At 59.3% G+C, this 15,587-nt stretch overlaps 1 long non-coding RNA gene across 2 annotated transcripts; it reads left to right on the plus strand.

Moving 5' to 3' along the window:
* The first annotated feature begins 444 nt into the window (after positions 1–444).
* On the plus strand, positions 445–14,812 carry LOC141573873 (uncharacterized). 2 transcript variants are annotated; one of them, XR_012500253.1, is made up of 3 exons: positions 445–4,938; positions 6,914–11,410; positions 12,263–14,812. It is a non-coding gene; the product is annotated as an uncharacterized LOC141573873 (long non-coding RNA). The 2 variants fall into 2 exon arrangements; XR_012500260.1 differs by lacking the exon at positions 445–4,938 and adding an exon at positions 6,024–6,690.
* Positions 14,813–15,587: the final 775 nt, after the last annotated feature.

Consider the following 15,587-nt stretch of genomic DNA (forward strand, 5'->3'; position numbering starts at 1 on the left):
AGATGTGCCCCTCAGTGGGAGCTGGAGTCATGAAAGTCACAGGGGGAGGGGGAGCCGAAACAAGTGGCAGAGACCGGACGCAGGGGAGTAGCCACACTGCAGGCCTCAGGGGCACGGGAGGAACGGGGGTGCCGCCCTGCCTCCGGGTGGGCTGGGTTTGGGAGGGCTTTCTTCAGAGTCAGGACCTTGCTGTCACCATCATGGTGACCCTTCATGAGCTGTCACCGCGAGGTGAGACTGCCCAACGCCAGATCTCACGCCAAGGGGTCCTGGCTTGGCCCAGGGACACAGCTGTCTGAACTTGTGCGGGGGCTCACGGAGGGCAGACCTGGATGGTGGTACTTTGAGCTCTTCCTCGGGACTGAGGGCTTCATGCTCACACGAGACCCACTTTCCATTTCCCTTAAGCCCGTGGGCACTGGGTGTCCTGGCCACATGTGGACCTCCCTGCTGGGATGGAGGCCCCTGACAGCCAGCTGCGGCAGGGGGGCTGGTCCTGCCCTCACCTCTTCTCCCCCGGGAGCACGTGGGTGCAGCCTCGCCGCACCCCCAGGCAACAGAGAGCGGCACCCTCACTCAGGGTTCTAGGATTTATTACCCAAACAGGGGCACCTTGAGAGAGGAGGGGGCTGTGGACGCCAGGACCACCAGGGCGTGAACGCAGGCGTGGCCCTGCCGCTCCCTCAGCCTCCCCCTTCCTGGCAATGGACTCCCAGCTGCACGTTGGGGAGGAGGGCGGGGGAGCTCAGGGCCTGGCCCCTCCAACTGGCAGCACACGGGACTGCTCTGCTTGGAGACCTTGAGATTCAGAACCTGCCTTTCCAGCTAGAATCTCCCTGGATTTCAGAAGTGTTTCTCTTTACCAGGAGTGGGGTGATTTTTAAGCGGAAAGAGGGCTCATTCTGTAAATTGCTGGGGCTGGTGAGAGCTGCCAGCACCCTGGGTGAGGGGAGTGTGTCGTGGGGCCAAGCGCAGCCCCGGCCAAACTAAGTGCTCGGAGGACGCGGCTTCCTCCGGGTCCTGAGGACAGACCGGGCACGCGTGGGCTGACCCTTCCCGCCCCAGACGGCTCCCGGGGGACCTCGGGACGTGGCAGGTGATGAAACCCAGAGCTGATGGCGAGGCCAGTACAACCAGGCCACGTCTGACCTTTCAAGGAGACCCAGGCTGCTCGGAAAGCCCTGAATTAGAAAGGCACCTGGTCCCTGCGGAAGATAAGCGCAGGCGGGGTCCCCCTGCACGGAGGCGTGCGGCCCCAGGCAGCGCAGCGCCGCCCCAGCGTCCGGGAGTCCGTGATCAGCACACAGACCGGCGCCTCGATGCAGAGGAAACCCCGAACGGTTCTGCCGAGGACTTGGCTTCGCCTGCCCAGCGAACGGGTGAGCCAGTTTCATGTCCTTCAGGCCTCCTTCACCACCGACTCAGTTGTCCTGTTCAACCCCATACAAGCCTCGACTTCTCCCTGTTTGTAAATGGGGGTGACTGCTGACCTGCTTGGCCTGGTGCAAATGCTTGGCTTGGCCTCAGAATTTAATTTTCACCACAACTCAGAGGCAAGTACACAGTTTCTCCAGATGTGCAGGTGGGGAAATTGTGTCTCAGAGGCGAGGACCTGCGTAGGGTTTGCAGCGGGTGGGTGCACAGCAGAGCTTCTGGTCGAGCCCCCCATGAGGAGGGGGTGTGCGGATCAGTGTGGGGTCCTTCACACCTGGCCCGTCTCCCCCATCGGCCCTCGAGCATCCCAGGACCTTCCTGCCTCCCAATCACTTCACTCTGGGCTAACACTCGGAAGTGTCCCGCCCCCACGTCCCTCCTCATCTCTGCCCCGGGAGCTGCTGGTTCTGCCATCACCGTGACCTCGGGAACTCCCTTGTTCTCCCACCCAGAGCCCCGGGGGCCTCCTGCGGTCCTGAGTCTGCCTCCTTGGCCGGTTAGGCAGCAGGGTCACTGTCCTGTAAGGGCCGTGGTCACCCTAACGTCACAGCTCGAACGTCCGGATCCTGGAGCCCTGAGCCACACCACACACACAGCTGACACCTGTCACACGGGGCGGGCCAGTTCTGCCCCCGAGTCTGCTGGCTGAGGGGGGGGCTCAGACGCGAGGCCTCCTGGGCTCCGTCACCCTGACGCCGGCTTGTTCACCTGCGCCTCCCAGAGAGGATCTGGGGGTAAGGCCCGCCGGCTCCCCGGCAGGCTGGAGGCTCTGTCAACTCCACGTCAGCGGTCTTCCGGGCAGGTCTGGACCCTGGCAAATGCAGGCTCCTCGCATTGACTTTGGAAAAGTGGTTTTGAAATCGAGCTGTAACTTCCCTACCATGAAAGGCATGAACCCTGCATTGGGCTCATGCATTTTCACATGTCTGCACCCATGTTACCACCGTCTGTGTAACAGGGTTACCATCGGGAGCCCTCCCAGCACTGCTGAGAGCCCCTCGTGCCCTTGTGTCCCCCCGTCACTGCCCCCGAGGATGCCTGCTTTTCTGACCTCTGACTTCCGTCAGACCTAGTCCTTTCACTCTTGAACTTGATCTGTGGAAGGCAGCGTCACTCAGCCCCGAGACCACCCTTGCAGCTGTGCAGCCCCAGGCGGCGGTGGTCGGCTCTTTCTTTGCGGGGCTGTGTCACCGGTGACCAGATGCCGTGTGCTCCTCCCTCTGTGGGGGGACGTTCGGGTGGAGGACCAAGGCTACTCTGACCGTCCCTGCACACAGCTGTTTAGGTATCACTCTCGCTTCCACTGGGTGTATACTCAGCAGTGGGATCACTGGGTGTCGGGGGGCCCATTCCAAGTGGGGTGTCCGTTCACCCCTGCCAGCAGGACGAGGGACCCCAGCAACACGACTTGGTATCGCCAATTTTTCGTTTCAGCCTATCTGGTGGATTTGTAGGGATGCTGTCTTGTTGGAAAGCATAGAGCACTGATCACCGGGCGTGCAGAGAGTTTGATAGTGAGTTTTTCTAGAGCTTTCTTTCGGTGCCGGGCGGCTGGCCTGGGGAGTGACAGACTGCAGTGCCAGAGCAGTGAGCAGCTAAGCCCCGGGGGCGGGTCCCCCGCCCCAAGAGGCTGGGCCTGTTCAGGGATAGCCTGTGGGCATGGGGCAGGTGGCCAGCCCCGCACCCGGGCCCGGCAGGCAGGGTATGTCGGAGGGGCCGGGTGTTGGGGGAGGACTTTGGGGACAGGGTGGGTTCAGCCCCAGAGAGTGGTGGCCACGTGCAAAGAAAGCTTCAGGGGCGCTCAGGAGATGCAGAGACCACCGAGAACGGGCCATTCCCCGACAACTGAGCGTGTGGGGTAACGGGTGCCACATACTGGAGGCTTCAAACAACGGAAACGTTTTCTCTCACGGCTCTGGGGACCAGAGGTCTGAAATCAAGGGTGGGCCGGGCCGTGCTCTCTCCAGTCTCTGGGGGGGCCCTTCCTGCCTCTTCCGGCTTCTGGTGCTGCCGTCAACCCTCGCCGTCCCTTGGCTGTGGCCGCGTCGCTCTCATCCCTGGCTCCATTGTTACGTGGACTTCTCTGGGTCCAAATTTCCCTCTTCTTGTGAGAACACCAATCATTGGATTAGGGCTGCTAGACTCCAGGAGGACTTCATCTCAGCTTGATTGCACCTGCAGAGATGTTATTTCCAAATCAGGCCGCACTCTGAGTTGATGAGAATTTGGGGGCGCCCTATTCAACCCTCTGGGTCACATTTTGGTAATTCTAACAATACTTCCAACTTTTTCGTCATTGTTACGTTTGTTAGGATGATCTGAGATCGGTGATCTTGAAGGTGAGTGTTGCAAAGATTTCAACTCACTGAAGGCTCAGGTGATGGTCGGCATTTTTTAGCAAGAAGGTATTTTTGAATCAAGCCTTCATCCCTGAGCCCCCCACGCCCACCTTACAGCTGCAAAGGAGGTGGACCGCCTGGCCATGGCCCGCCCAGCTACCTATGCCCTCTGAACTCCCCCCCACCCCTGCCCACCCAGGGCTCAAAGAGACTGGTATGGGGGTGGCTGTCAAAACACAAGGTGTTCTACCTGGAAGGGCCATTGGCTTGGGAATGCAGCTACGATGATCAAATACCCTTGAGAAACGTACACTCATTGATTTGGACACCCATCATCACAGGGTGAGTCTGCCAGACCCTGCACCCCCTATTCCTTGCCTGTGGTCTGGCTTTGCCCAGTTGGTTGAATAATGGAGGCAGGAGAGAGATGGGTCCCGAGCTGGGTACACAGCCTAGAGAAACCACACATGTACTGGGACGCATGTACAAGAATGTTCCAGATGCTGGGCTCACCACCAGGGATGCCACATGTGGCTGTGCAATAGCCACGAGTGGAATAGTATACAGCAGTGAAAAGAGCAGCCCATAGTTACATGCGGCATCGTGGCCGTCTTAGAAACGCAAAACAGGTGGACCCCATTCTGCTTTATTGCTCTTTGCAGATACTGTGGTTTTACAAACTGAAGGTTTGTAGCAACCATGAGTCAAGCAAGTTTGTTGGCACCATTTTTCCAATAGCATTTGCTCACTTTACATCTCTGGGTCACGTTTTTGTAATTCTCACAATATTTCCAACTTCTTCATCATTGTTATGTTTGTTAGGATGATCTGTGATCAGTGACCTTGAAGGTGACTGTTGCAAAGAGATTACAACTCGCTGAAGGCTTAGGTGATGGTCGGCATTTTTTAGCAAGAAGGTATTTTTGAATCAAGCTGTGTACATTATTTTAAATATAATGCTATTTCACACTTAACAGATTACAACATGGTGTAAATAGAATACAAGACAAAAAATTCATGTGACTCACTTTATTGCGATATTCGCTTTATGGTGGTTGTCTGGAACCAAACCCTCGATGTCTCCAAGTCTCCTTGAATTGCGTGAGACGGCTACCTGCAGGAGACTTCATGACACATGCTTCAATGTGTATAAAATATCATAAAGGTAAGGGTGGGACAAACAGCAGCTTCAGGGTGGAGCTTGCCTCTGGGGGCGGCTGGCGGGTGGGCTGGGGGGAGCGAGGGGTGTGCTCTAGTTACAGGGGCCCTGGGCGCCCCGCATATGAGGCTGGGAGGGAGGGGACACCCTCCCAGTAACTGGCGAGGTGGAGTCCCCGGCTGTAGGGCCTCTTGAGCTGGCCACACAAGGGGGCTCAAGTCAAAATCTAAACCTGGAGCCAGCTGACCCACGTGAGCAGGCTCTCTCTGCCCACCCCCCCCCCACGGCTGCAGGGTCAGGACCTCGGGTCAGAAGGTGCTGGCCCTCCCTCCCCTTGGGCATAGTGGGGGCAGAGTGGGTGCCCAGCAGCAGGTCTGCAAGGCTGGTGTGTGGCTCTCAGTCAGGGTCATCCGTTTCCTGACTTTGCCAGGGCCAGGGGTTCAGTCCTGGGGACTCTGACCAGCAAGAGAGTGGCCACCCTTTTGCGGTCAGTCCTGCTGACCGGAAACGCAATCTACCACACTCTGCCTGCGGAGCCCAGCGAGCTGTGTCCTGCCCAGGGGTCCTGGGAGGTGCGAGCAGGGCTGAGTCTGGGCATCAGACGTCTGTCTGCTCGAGCATCCACCAGCCCTGGTTGGAGTGGGACGATCTCTTCTCTGCTGGGGTCCAGAGTCCACTGCGTGTGCCGTCGTGACCCACCGTGACTCTGCCTAGGAATCGTGGCCCTCCTGCTCCACAGCAGGACTCTCTTTGCTCCCGAGGATTTTGGAAAACCCTTAGAAAGGGACATCCCAGGTCTGCTCTTCTGGAAAGGAGACAGTCCATCCTTATTATGCCCTGGGGGAGCGGCTGGGGTGAGGGTTGACCATCTCCCCCAGGAGCAGCCTCGCCTGGCTGAGTGGAGGCTGGGGTCTCTGGTAGGTTCCATTGGTCCTTCCTGCCTCTCTGTTCAGGAACATTCCGGGAGATGGTCCCTAAGTGTCTGTTGAGCAATGTGGCTGGAGGCCAGCAAGCTGGGGCAGGCAGAGAGGTGAGGGACTGAATCCTCTTCAGTCCGGGGATTCCTGGAGGCAACAGAGTTTGCCCCTGGCCAGGGCACCGAGGACTCAGGAGGTCAGGGAGGAGGAGAGCCGCTGGCGGGGTGGGCGGGGAGCAGTAACAGCAACGCGGATCGGAAGACGCGGGGCTGGATTCCAGCGCAGGCAGAGAACCGAGTCATCGGGGACAGAGCTGTGGGGATTAGTGATGCTGAGTCACCGCCGCGGGGGGCGGAGGGGCAGGGGGACAACAGGTGAGGACACTCGGGCCTGGCAGGCCCACTTGGTCCAGGGGCGGCACATTCTGAAGGCAACGCGGAGGGATTACAGGATCTCGGACAACGGAAGCTTTGGCTGCACGGCTCCACCAGAATGTGCTGGGATGGAAGTGAAGAGGGGATGTGGGCACTGGAAGGGGGTGGCAACGAAGAAACACCAGCGCTCTGACCTGGACTGAGGTTCTGACCGCGAGCACACCGGGGGCCGCGCTGGCACAAATGGTGCTGCCCGGGTCTCGCTGGTCCAGGGGCCAGTCCTGGGGCACCTCTTCCCTCTGCGCTATCTAGGGGTGCCCAGCAGTGGCTCCATGGATATGGGCAGGCCCAAGAGGTATTGAGAAACAGCCACGCCATGGCTGGACCCTCTCTGTGGACACAGGAGGTGGCCCCTCCAGAGCCCTGGCTTTGCATTGCCGCTGCACGGTGGCAGCCCCTCCCCCACGGTGAGATGGGCAGTGGGGCCCAGGGTAGGGGAGCCAGCAACGGGCACCTGCAGGGGACCCTGGGGATGCAGCTCACACCTCAGTGCCCATCAGGGCCAAGAGGGCTGGAGCGTTTACAGGTCAATCCGTCAGTCATTGGGGACGTCTGCCCTTGGAGTGGGAGGTCTCTGGGCCTGTGCAGGCAGTGTTTTTATATTAAAGGTTTCGTTATTCTCGGGTGCAGGGAGCACAACAGATCAGAAGGTGACTGCTACTGGGAAGAGCTTGTCCCTCACAGGTCAGGGGATGCCCAGGATGGGCGAGAAGAGCAGCCGGAGCCTGCAGGCGGGCAGCCTCTGGGCCAGGGCCACCTGGGTAACACTAGGCCACCCTGAGCCACCTGGGCCACCTGGGTCACTCTGGGCCACGTCAGGCTGCTTCCCAAGGCCACCCCTTCTGACGGTGGCCAGATCCAGGCCTGGAGACCTTGGACCTGTGCAGCCCAGTACAAGAGGGCCAGGTTGAAAAGAACATTCTGTGCCAAAGCCCTGCCTGGTTGGACCTTGGCCACTTTTCAGATTTGTGGCAGGAAATGGCACCGAAGGAAAGAGTCCACTGAGCTCTTTTCACAGGACATGGGGGAACTGGCGGACGTGGGCCCCGACTGCCGGGCGATCAGTGAGCGAACTGACCCAGGCAGAGTAAACCCCCGGGTCACACACCACTCTGCGCCTGGAAGGAGCTTCCCAGGAGTGCAGCCAGCGTGTCCTCCCCCTGCCGCCCCACGTCCCTCACAGTGGCACTTGGCGCACTTTCTCGCCCCTGTGCAGACAGAGGTGGTCTCGAGGGAAGCAGGCCGGGGGTCTGGAGGAGGCTGGGACCCCAGCCCTGCCGCAGGGGCGGGCAGCGTGTGGGCCCTGCTCCGCCACCCCCTGCCTGGCCACCCTGTGCCACCAGCAGCCCTGCGCCCCAGTGATGCCTTCTGCGGACACGCCAGCTCGTCACACAGACTTTCAAGAGCAGGAGGAAGAGCCTCCAGAACAGAGACACTGGCTTCCTGTCTCGAGAGCCTGGGGGACCCTGGGGGGCTCTGCACGCGCCTTCGCCCTCTGTTCGCCATGGCCTCGGGCCCTGAAGATCAACGCTGATGCTTCCCCTTCACTTAAAACAGGATGCACCACTTTCAAGCTGACAGCAGAGGAGATTTCCAGCAGCTGTCCTATCAAAGCCCGCCACTGTGTCACTGTTGTGGGCCACGTGACCCCCAAATTCACGAGTTGGAGCCCCGACCCCCAGCTCCAGAGAATGTGGCTGTCCTTGGAGACACGGTGCTTAAAGAGGTGATTAAGCTTAGCCGAGGTCACGGGGGCGGGCCCTGACACGATCTGGTAGGTGTCCTTATAAGAAGCAGGACACAGACACACACACAGGGACGACCAGGCGGGGACACAGGGAGGAGACCGCCATCCACACGCCCAGGAGCGGGGCCTCAGAAAGAACCAGCCCTGCCACGCCTGCATCTCAGGCTTCTGTCCTCAGGACTGTGAGAAGATGGGTTTCTGCTGTTTGACCGCCTGGTCGGTGTACTTAACCACGGCTGTCCCAGGACAGACACACCTATCACAGATCACGACAGTTTACAACAGTTTCCCTCCTTGAACGTGATCCCCCCAGCACTCGGGGGAGGCGGGGTCCGGCGTGTCACCCCCAGTTTCAGTTGGGGACCATATCCAGCAGGATGGGCTGAGTTATGCTGAGCTTGGGAACACCACCAAAATCCCTCAGCTTAAGAATCCTTTTGGGAACCACTATGAAAAGAAAATAACTCCTCAGTAGATTGCATTTTGTTTCAATTTGGATTTAAAATACATCAGCTCCTGAAGGTGGGCCCCTGGGAAGCCACTGGCTGGTGGGTCACGTGGAGGGGGTGCCAGCCCGCACGGCGGGATTTTCCCAGTGCGCTCTGCCCACCCCAGGCAGGGGCTCAGGTGGGGCGCCTGCACCTCGGGGGCGGGGACGCCCTTGATGGAGCGCCCGCAAGGTCGAGGCTGTGGCTGTTCAGAGCCACTTTCCACTGCAGGTGAGTGACATCATTACCAGGAGCGTGCTAATAGGCTCCTGGGTTCTGTCCCTGATTAGATCAGCCATGAGCTGGAGCTGAGGTCATTTCCAACCTCGTCTAAGGAAGGAGGGGATCCTTGGGCTCAGCAAGCGCAGGGTGAGGGCGACGTCCCCGGGCAGCCAGAGCCTCGGCTGTGACGCAGGGACGACGTCTGTGGATAAAGGACTCACTGTGCCTCTGCTCCGCCCGCCTCCGCCTGCGGGGCTCTGAGTAAGCCCTCCCTGCTGGCGTGTCCTCGCCGCCTGAACCCGGGAAGCAGAGAACCAGCCCCCACTCTGCGCTCGCCCACCCTTGGCCCCTGCCCTTGCTCCGAGCTAGAACCTTGGGCCAAACTCAAGTTCCCCGAAGGCAGACCTGAGGCAAGGGTTTGGGTGGAGCCCAGTGAGGAGGTGGGGGTGGGAGCGGGGAGGGAAGACCTGCAGGGACTGGTGGCAGGCGCACCTGGCACACCTCTGAGCGCTGCCTCTGGGCGAGGAAGCCAGTGTTTACCCACCCACTCCCAGCCCTGAAGCTGGACTTTGCTCTTGGGGCTGCAGGCGTGTCTACGCCCCTGAGAACACCTTCAGGCAGGGGCTGAACGGTGCAGCCCATTGTCTGCCATCACCTGCCAGCCAGCACCCTGGAGTCAGGGACAAACTTTTCTGACTCAGGTTCAAGGCTGGCATTTGGGAGGGCATGGTGAGCGTCTCCAGGACAGGGACAAGGTCAGAGACGGGCCCATCCCTGTGTGACATGAGCACGAACTCAGCGACCCTTGCAGACCGGCTGGCCTGCAGCTGCAGTGACAGATTACGGCGGGCCGTGGGGAGCAGCGCCAGTTCTGGCTGTGGGTGGTCGTCGCCTGGAGCCTGGACGAAGGACGCAGGAGCTGGGACCCATGGGGCCTCAGCCCTGGGGGTGCCCTGCAGAGGGGTGTCCCCTGGGGGACCCGCCGCCGCCACCTCCAGGGCGCTGGGTGTCTGGCCCCCGACGCCCTGCCCTTGCTCCAGGTTCTCTCGCGGACCGTCTTCTGGGTCCGCCGCCTCCCGCGTGGCCCTTGGTGCCAGGAAAGGTGCAGGCACACACTATGTGGAGGCTGCTAGGCCGACCATGATTTTTAGGGTCACTTTAAAGGGAACTGGTGCTTGCTATGCGAGTCGCTGCTTGTGCTGCAGACACTCAGCTGGGTCCAGGGAGTCGGTCAGGTCGAAGCTCTTTCTCAGACTCCTTCAGAGCCCACCGTCGTGGAGGGCAGGGCAGGGGGTTCCGGCCCCGCCGGCCCCTCCTTTCACCTGGACCACCTTCTCCCTGGCTCCGTTTCTCCTCCCACCTCGAGTTGGGACCCCTCAGACCCTCTCCCTGGGCTCGACCTGCCTGCTGAGGCTGCCAGCGCCTCCCTCCCGGGCGCTCACATCCTGTGGGTGATGTGGGGGTGTCTCTGGACACCTGGGCTGCTCGCTTTTCTCCTTGATGGCTCTTCTGGACCCACAAGGTCAAGACCCCCACCCTGCGGGGGGCCAGGCCCAGCCCCTTCCTGCAGCCAGAGGACCGTGTGGCCGTGCCAACCAGCCGATGGCTGGTAAGTTGGCGGACCTTGTCCTGATGGGCCCCAGGCCCCCAGCCTTCCTGGCAGGAAGCACGCCCTGCAGGCCAGAGAGGCGGCCTCCTGTGTGAATTGCGACAGGAGTGTTTGCACAGGGCTCAGCTGAGTGTTTGCTGGCAGGACTTCTGTCACACTGGCTGGGAGGCGGCGGGGAAGGGGAGCGAGAAGTGACGTCCGGGTGGGGGGCGTGCCAGGAGGCTGTGCAGGGGGCTGTGCGGGGGTGGGGGTGCGTGCATGAACGAGTGTGCAGGGGTGTGTGTGAGCATGGGTGGGACAGAGCGTGAGTGTGCGCTGGGGGTGAGACTGACTAGAATGACCATGAACAACTGCAAGCATTTTTCTGATTTGTGAGGTTATCTGAAAAGTCTATAAAGGGAGAAAATTAAATCACATGTACTGAATCCCACAGAATTACAGGAAGGCAGGATTGTCCCCAGGTCTCAAACACAGGGGCTGTGCATTGCTGCTCTGTGACGCTCAGCCCCCTCCCTCCCTGGGGTGCAGGTCCCAGGGCAAACCCACGGCAGGGGTGAGCCACTCCCTGTCAACACTGAGCCCCGCCCTGTCCTGTGTTGCCCCCCAGGAAACTGGTGATCCCCAAAGCAGCCCTAGAGGGACGTGTGTGTGTGTGGCGGCCAGCCTCTACGTGACCCCCTTTCTCCTGGCCCTGCCCCTGCTCCGTGGCCCCTGCCCCGTCTGGGGAGCTGGCCCTGGGCTGCCTTCGACTGTGGCCAAGCTCACTCCTCTGTCTGAGGCCCTGGGGGCTTGGAGAGAAGGCCTGTCAGCCCCGGGAGGGGTGACACAGAAAGAACCTGTGCAGAGTCCTCTGGTCAGAGGTCCCCTGCCGGAGACGGAGGAAGGGGGATGTGGCCCTTTGCCCGACCGCTGAGCTGGGGCGTCTCACCCGCTGCCCTTGGACTCAGACTGCGACTCGGAGCATGGCCCTCCTGGTTCTTGGGCCTTCACACTCAGACTGAATGACACCGCCGGCTGTCCTGGTCCCCAGCCTGCGGAGGGAAGCCAGTTCCTCACAGTAGGTCTGTCTGTCTGCCTACCTGCCCACCTCCCGAGCTGCTGGGTCTGTTCTCTGGGGACCCTGGCTGACACAATGCCTGCTTTGGGGGGGTGCGCCCATCTTCTCATGTGGCCCTCTCCCTGTCGTGCATGCCCTGTCACCCTCCCCCCACCCCCACGGCCCCTCCAAGTCGCTTCCCTCGGGCTGCTCTGTCAGCCCTGGGCAGGGGGCTGTGACAGCGACAGGCTCGGCCCCAGCAGCCAGACCTGGCCTGCACACTGAGGGGTGGCCCTTGGGGACCCTACATGCTCTCCAGGGATGCCTCCCCCGGGCTGGGGGTACAGGTGCCTCTGTGACCATCCCACGGCCCTCACTGCTGTCCCTGCTGCAGACCCCGCCCCCGTTCGCTCCTTCCCACCAGCTGTGTCCTCCCTGGGCCCACAGCTGCCCAGCCTGGGATTTAAACATAACAGCACGACCTAGGGCCCCAACGGTGATGGGGGAAAAGCAGTGCTAACAGGGACACCCTCCCCTGCTTTAGGGTCTGCCCCTTGGAAAGGGGCAGGGAGGGGAGACAGGGCTGGGAGAGGAGTACGAGGCCGAGGCTGGAGTCCGGGGCCCCTCCCGGGGTGGGGATGTCGTGGAGCTGGGCCTGGGGCCCCGCCCAGCGCAGCCCCTTGGGAGGGTCAGGGTCCTGGCCTGGGGGCCTGTGTCCATAACCTGATCACAGGTGAACAAGCTCAAAGTCACACTGCTTATCACACTTTTGAGACTGAGAGAGGGCTAGAAGCCCACACCCTCGCGGCCCTCGCAGCCTTTGTGTTTTATCGCACAACCGCAGTCACTCTTCTGGGCGCGGTCCTTCTTTCCTTAGGTGCCACGACAGTCGCTTGGCTGTAGCATTCGCCTGTGACGCTGGTACGAGCGAAGATAAGCTCTCCAACGCCAATTCGCTTACTGAAGTACCAGCCACGGCCTTTTCCTCTTCTGCCCAGAGAATGCGGCCTGACTAGAACCTCTGACGTGACATTATTGCACAGTGATTCCACAGAGCAGGGGCCACAGCAGCGACACAACCCAAAAGGCAGCGTCTGGCCTCCAGGGAACAAACCCACCAAGATCAACATAAAAAAATATGTGTCAGAAAGTGGGAAAGGACTAACTTCACTGCAGCTCAGGCTGCCTCCTCATCAGAGCCGTAAGTCCCACTGCCCTCCACAGGCCGAAGCCCCTTCCCTCACAGCCCATCAGAGCTCTGCTCCCCCACGCCATTGTGTGCACAGCCCCTTCCTCAACAAAAGACCCTGCGCGTTTGCAGCCGGGGCTCACACAGGCACCTCTTGTCTCTGCGGCCCGCCGCTGCCTGCTGCGGTGCGCTATTAACACCTTTCCTTTGTTCTTACATTTCTTTTGGTTTCTGGTAAACGTTACGAGCCCACGTCACCAGCCCGCCGTGTGTTCCCCAACACTGTGTCTCCTCCATCTGGTGACAGCTGCCAGGTCAGTCCCCAACCCCCAACGCCCTGAGCCCACGAGACTTGACGGCCTGACCTCTACTTTTACTTCTAGAGGTCGGACGTGTGATGTCCACCTGATTAGCGAAGGGTCTCCTTGGGTCCCTGGCTGGAACTAGGGGGAAAAGTCATGCTTTCCCTGGGGGCTGTTAAACTGGTAAGATGCTAGCGGTTCATCAGAACAAAGGCACAGAGGGCGGCGGAGCTGAGGAGCCAGGGAGAAGACGGAGGAGAACAGAGAAATGTCGTTCCAGGAGCAGGACCCAGCCCAGCCGGAGCCCCAGCGAGCCCCGAGCCCTTCCCCCGTGTCAACCACAGGCTGTCTTTTTTAGCTTAAAGCAGTTTGAGTTAGTTGCACTTCTGTCCTTCACAACCAACGGAAGCGGGGCCGAGACACCCCCGACAGAAAATAGAAGAAATATGAATGGCCAGTAAACACGAAAACAGAATCATTCCGAGTGAGGACATTCAAGAACGAGACATTAAAGTGAATGCGCACAGTTGTGGGTTGAATCGTGCGCCCCTCAGGAGGTATGCTCGAGGTCTCATCCTCAGCACCCAAGACTGCGACCTTATTTGGAAACAAGGCCATCGCGGGTGTAATTAGTTGAGGTGAGGCCAGCTGGAGGAGCTGGGCCCCTGGTGCAATGTGATTGGTGTCCTTGTAGGAAGAGAGTCCCGGGGAAAGGTGGTCACATGACGGTGGAGGCCCGATGGGAGCGGTGGGTCTCCAGGCCCAGGGCTGACAAGCGCTGAGGGATGGACAGCAGCTGGGAGGGGCAGGCAGGCCCTCCCCGGAGCCTCAGGAGGGAGCCCGGCCCTGCCCGCAGCGTGATCTCAGCCTTCTGGCCCCCAGAACTGTGGACGAGGGACTTCCTGTTGTCTGAAGCCACGCAGATCGTGAGACGTTCTCACAGCGGTGCTAGGACACTGATGCGGATACTGTTTCGCTTCGGAATGAGCAAACTGCTTTTTAAACAAAAATTCTTGCATGTTGGGAAGGTGCGAAGTCAGGGGAGTCCCAGTGACTGGACAACGTGTACCCAAGCCTTTGAGAGGATCTGTCATATTTAACTTGGTCATTCCGTTTTTAAGGCTTGATCCTGAGGAAACATTTCGTGTAGGAAGTAACAGATTTGGAGAAGAGGCTCATAAGAACGTTGTTTATAATAATATGTAAAAACAATGTGTCTGAAAATAGGAGAAATGTTAGATAAATGGAAATCTCAAATAAATATTAGATATAAAGGAATATTACACGTTAAAATACGTCTTTAAATAATACATGAGCCAAGGAAATTCTCTTCATAAAAATAGAAAGAACGGGATCTAAAACTGCTCATGTAGGGTATCATCCAACTTATTTTTAAAAGATCTGCAACATATATTCATCTAACTAGAAGAAAATACACCAAAATACTAATAGTGGTGACTTCTGGATGGTAGGAATATGGGTGACTTTAACTTCAGTGTTTATTATTTCCTTTAGGCTTATTCTCATGTGTATTTCTTATAATAGTCATCTATTCAATTTTATCCAAAAAATGTTTTCAAATTCCAAATTACTCAGTGTGCACCTTCGATTGAAACTAATATAGAAAAAACATTCTTTGGAAACCCAACGCGAGATAACAGCGCCCGACAGAGGTCAGGAAACTCGCGCACGTTTCAAGAAACAGAGCCGCTAAGATATGGTAGCAAAGCCCCAGCGAGCTGATGCTTCCAGGTAAGAACCTGAGGTGCCTGGCCACCCCGGGCTCTGATCGCTGCGACCTTGGGGGGTCTGGGGACCAGCCCCCGCTCCTCCCCCACTGGTGCGTTTCTTCTTCCCCCTCCTTATTCCCTGATCTGTGAATGTTTGTCTCCCTGGTCCGGGAGACAATTACGCAGAGGGGAAACCCCAGACGCAGAGCCTGCTGACCTGGTCTAGGTCACCCACAGGTCGGGACGGGGGCGGAAGAAAAGCCGGGGTTGGCAGCCTCTCCCAGGTCACCGGGCAGCACAGGGGACAGGGAGCCCAGCGTGAGCACACGTACCTCCCACACCCACCCAGACACACAGACATACGCATCGCACAGAGACACACCACACACACTCCGTCCGCCCTAACGTGTCTGAGCCGGCACTCCTCCGAGAGGAGCATGCTATCTGGGGATGGAGGGGAGGCTGGAGGGAGGGCTTTGGGCCTCTGTACCGTTCGGCTGCTGCACAGGAACGTGACCACGAGTTACAGGTGTCGTCTAAATAGGAGCAAGTGAACCTGAGCCAAAGCCCGACCTCCAGCCTGACCCTTGGCCCTGCTGGCCCCTGACCCGGAAGGCATCCTCATACTGGCGCTGGACAGGTGGGGCGCGGCACGGCCCCTCCCTGCAAGGTGAGCTCTGCTGGTCTGAATGGCCCAGTCTGGCCACCCACCCTTTAGTCTATGGGCCACGGGGCAGCCGGCACCTCCCTCCAGTGGCTGAGAGACGGATGTCTTGAGAGCTGTGGAGCCTCTGTTCTGCAGCCTGTATGAACCCCCAAAAGAGGACTTCTGTTTCTGGGGCCTGAATGTCTCCTTACTGTCCCATTCTCTCCTTCCTTTATCTGGCTTTAGGAGCAGAGGGTGGAGATCATATGACCCAGAAAGGACTTGTTTTAATTGCACCCATGCCTGGAGGATGCTGGAGGTCCATCCCTGGGTAC

The sequence above is a fragment of the Camelus bactrianus genome, chromosome 1 (assembly GCF_048773025.1).
Source record: "Camelus bactrianus isolate YW-2024 breed Bactrian camel chromosome 1, ASM4877302v1, whole genome shotgun sequence".
Lineage (NCBI taxonomy): Eukaryota > Metazoa > Chordata > Mammalia > Artiodactyla > Camelidae > Camelus > Camelus bactrianus.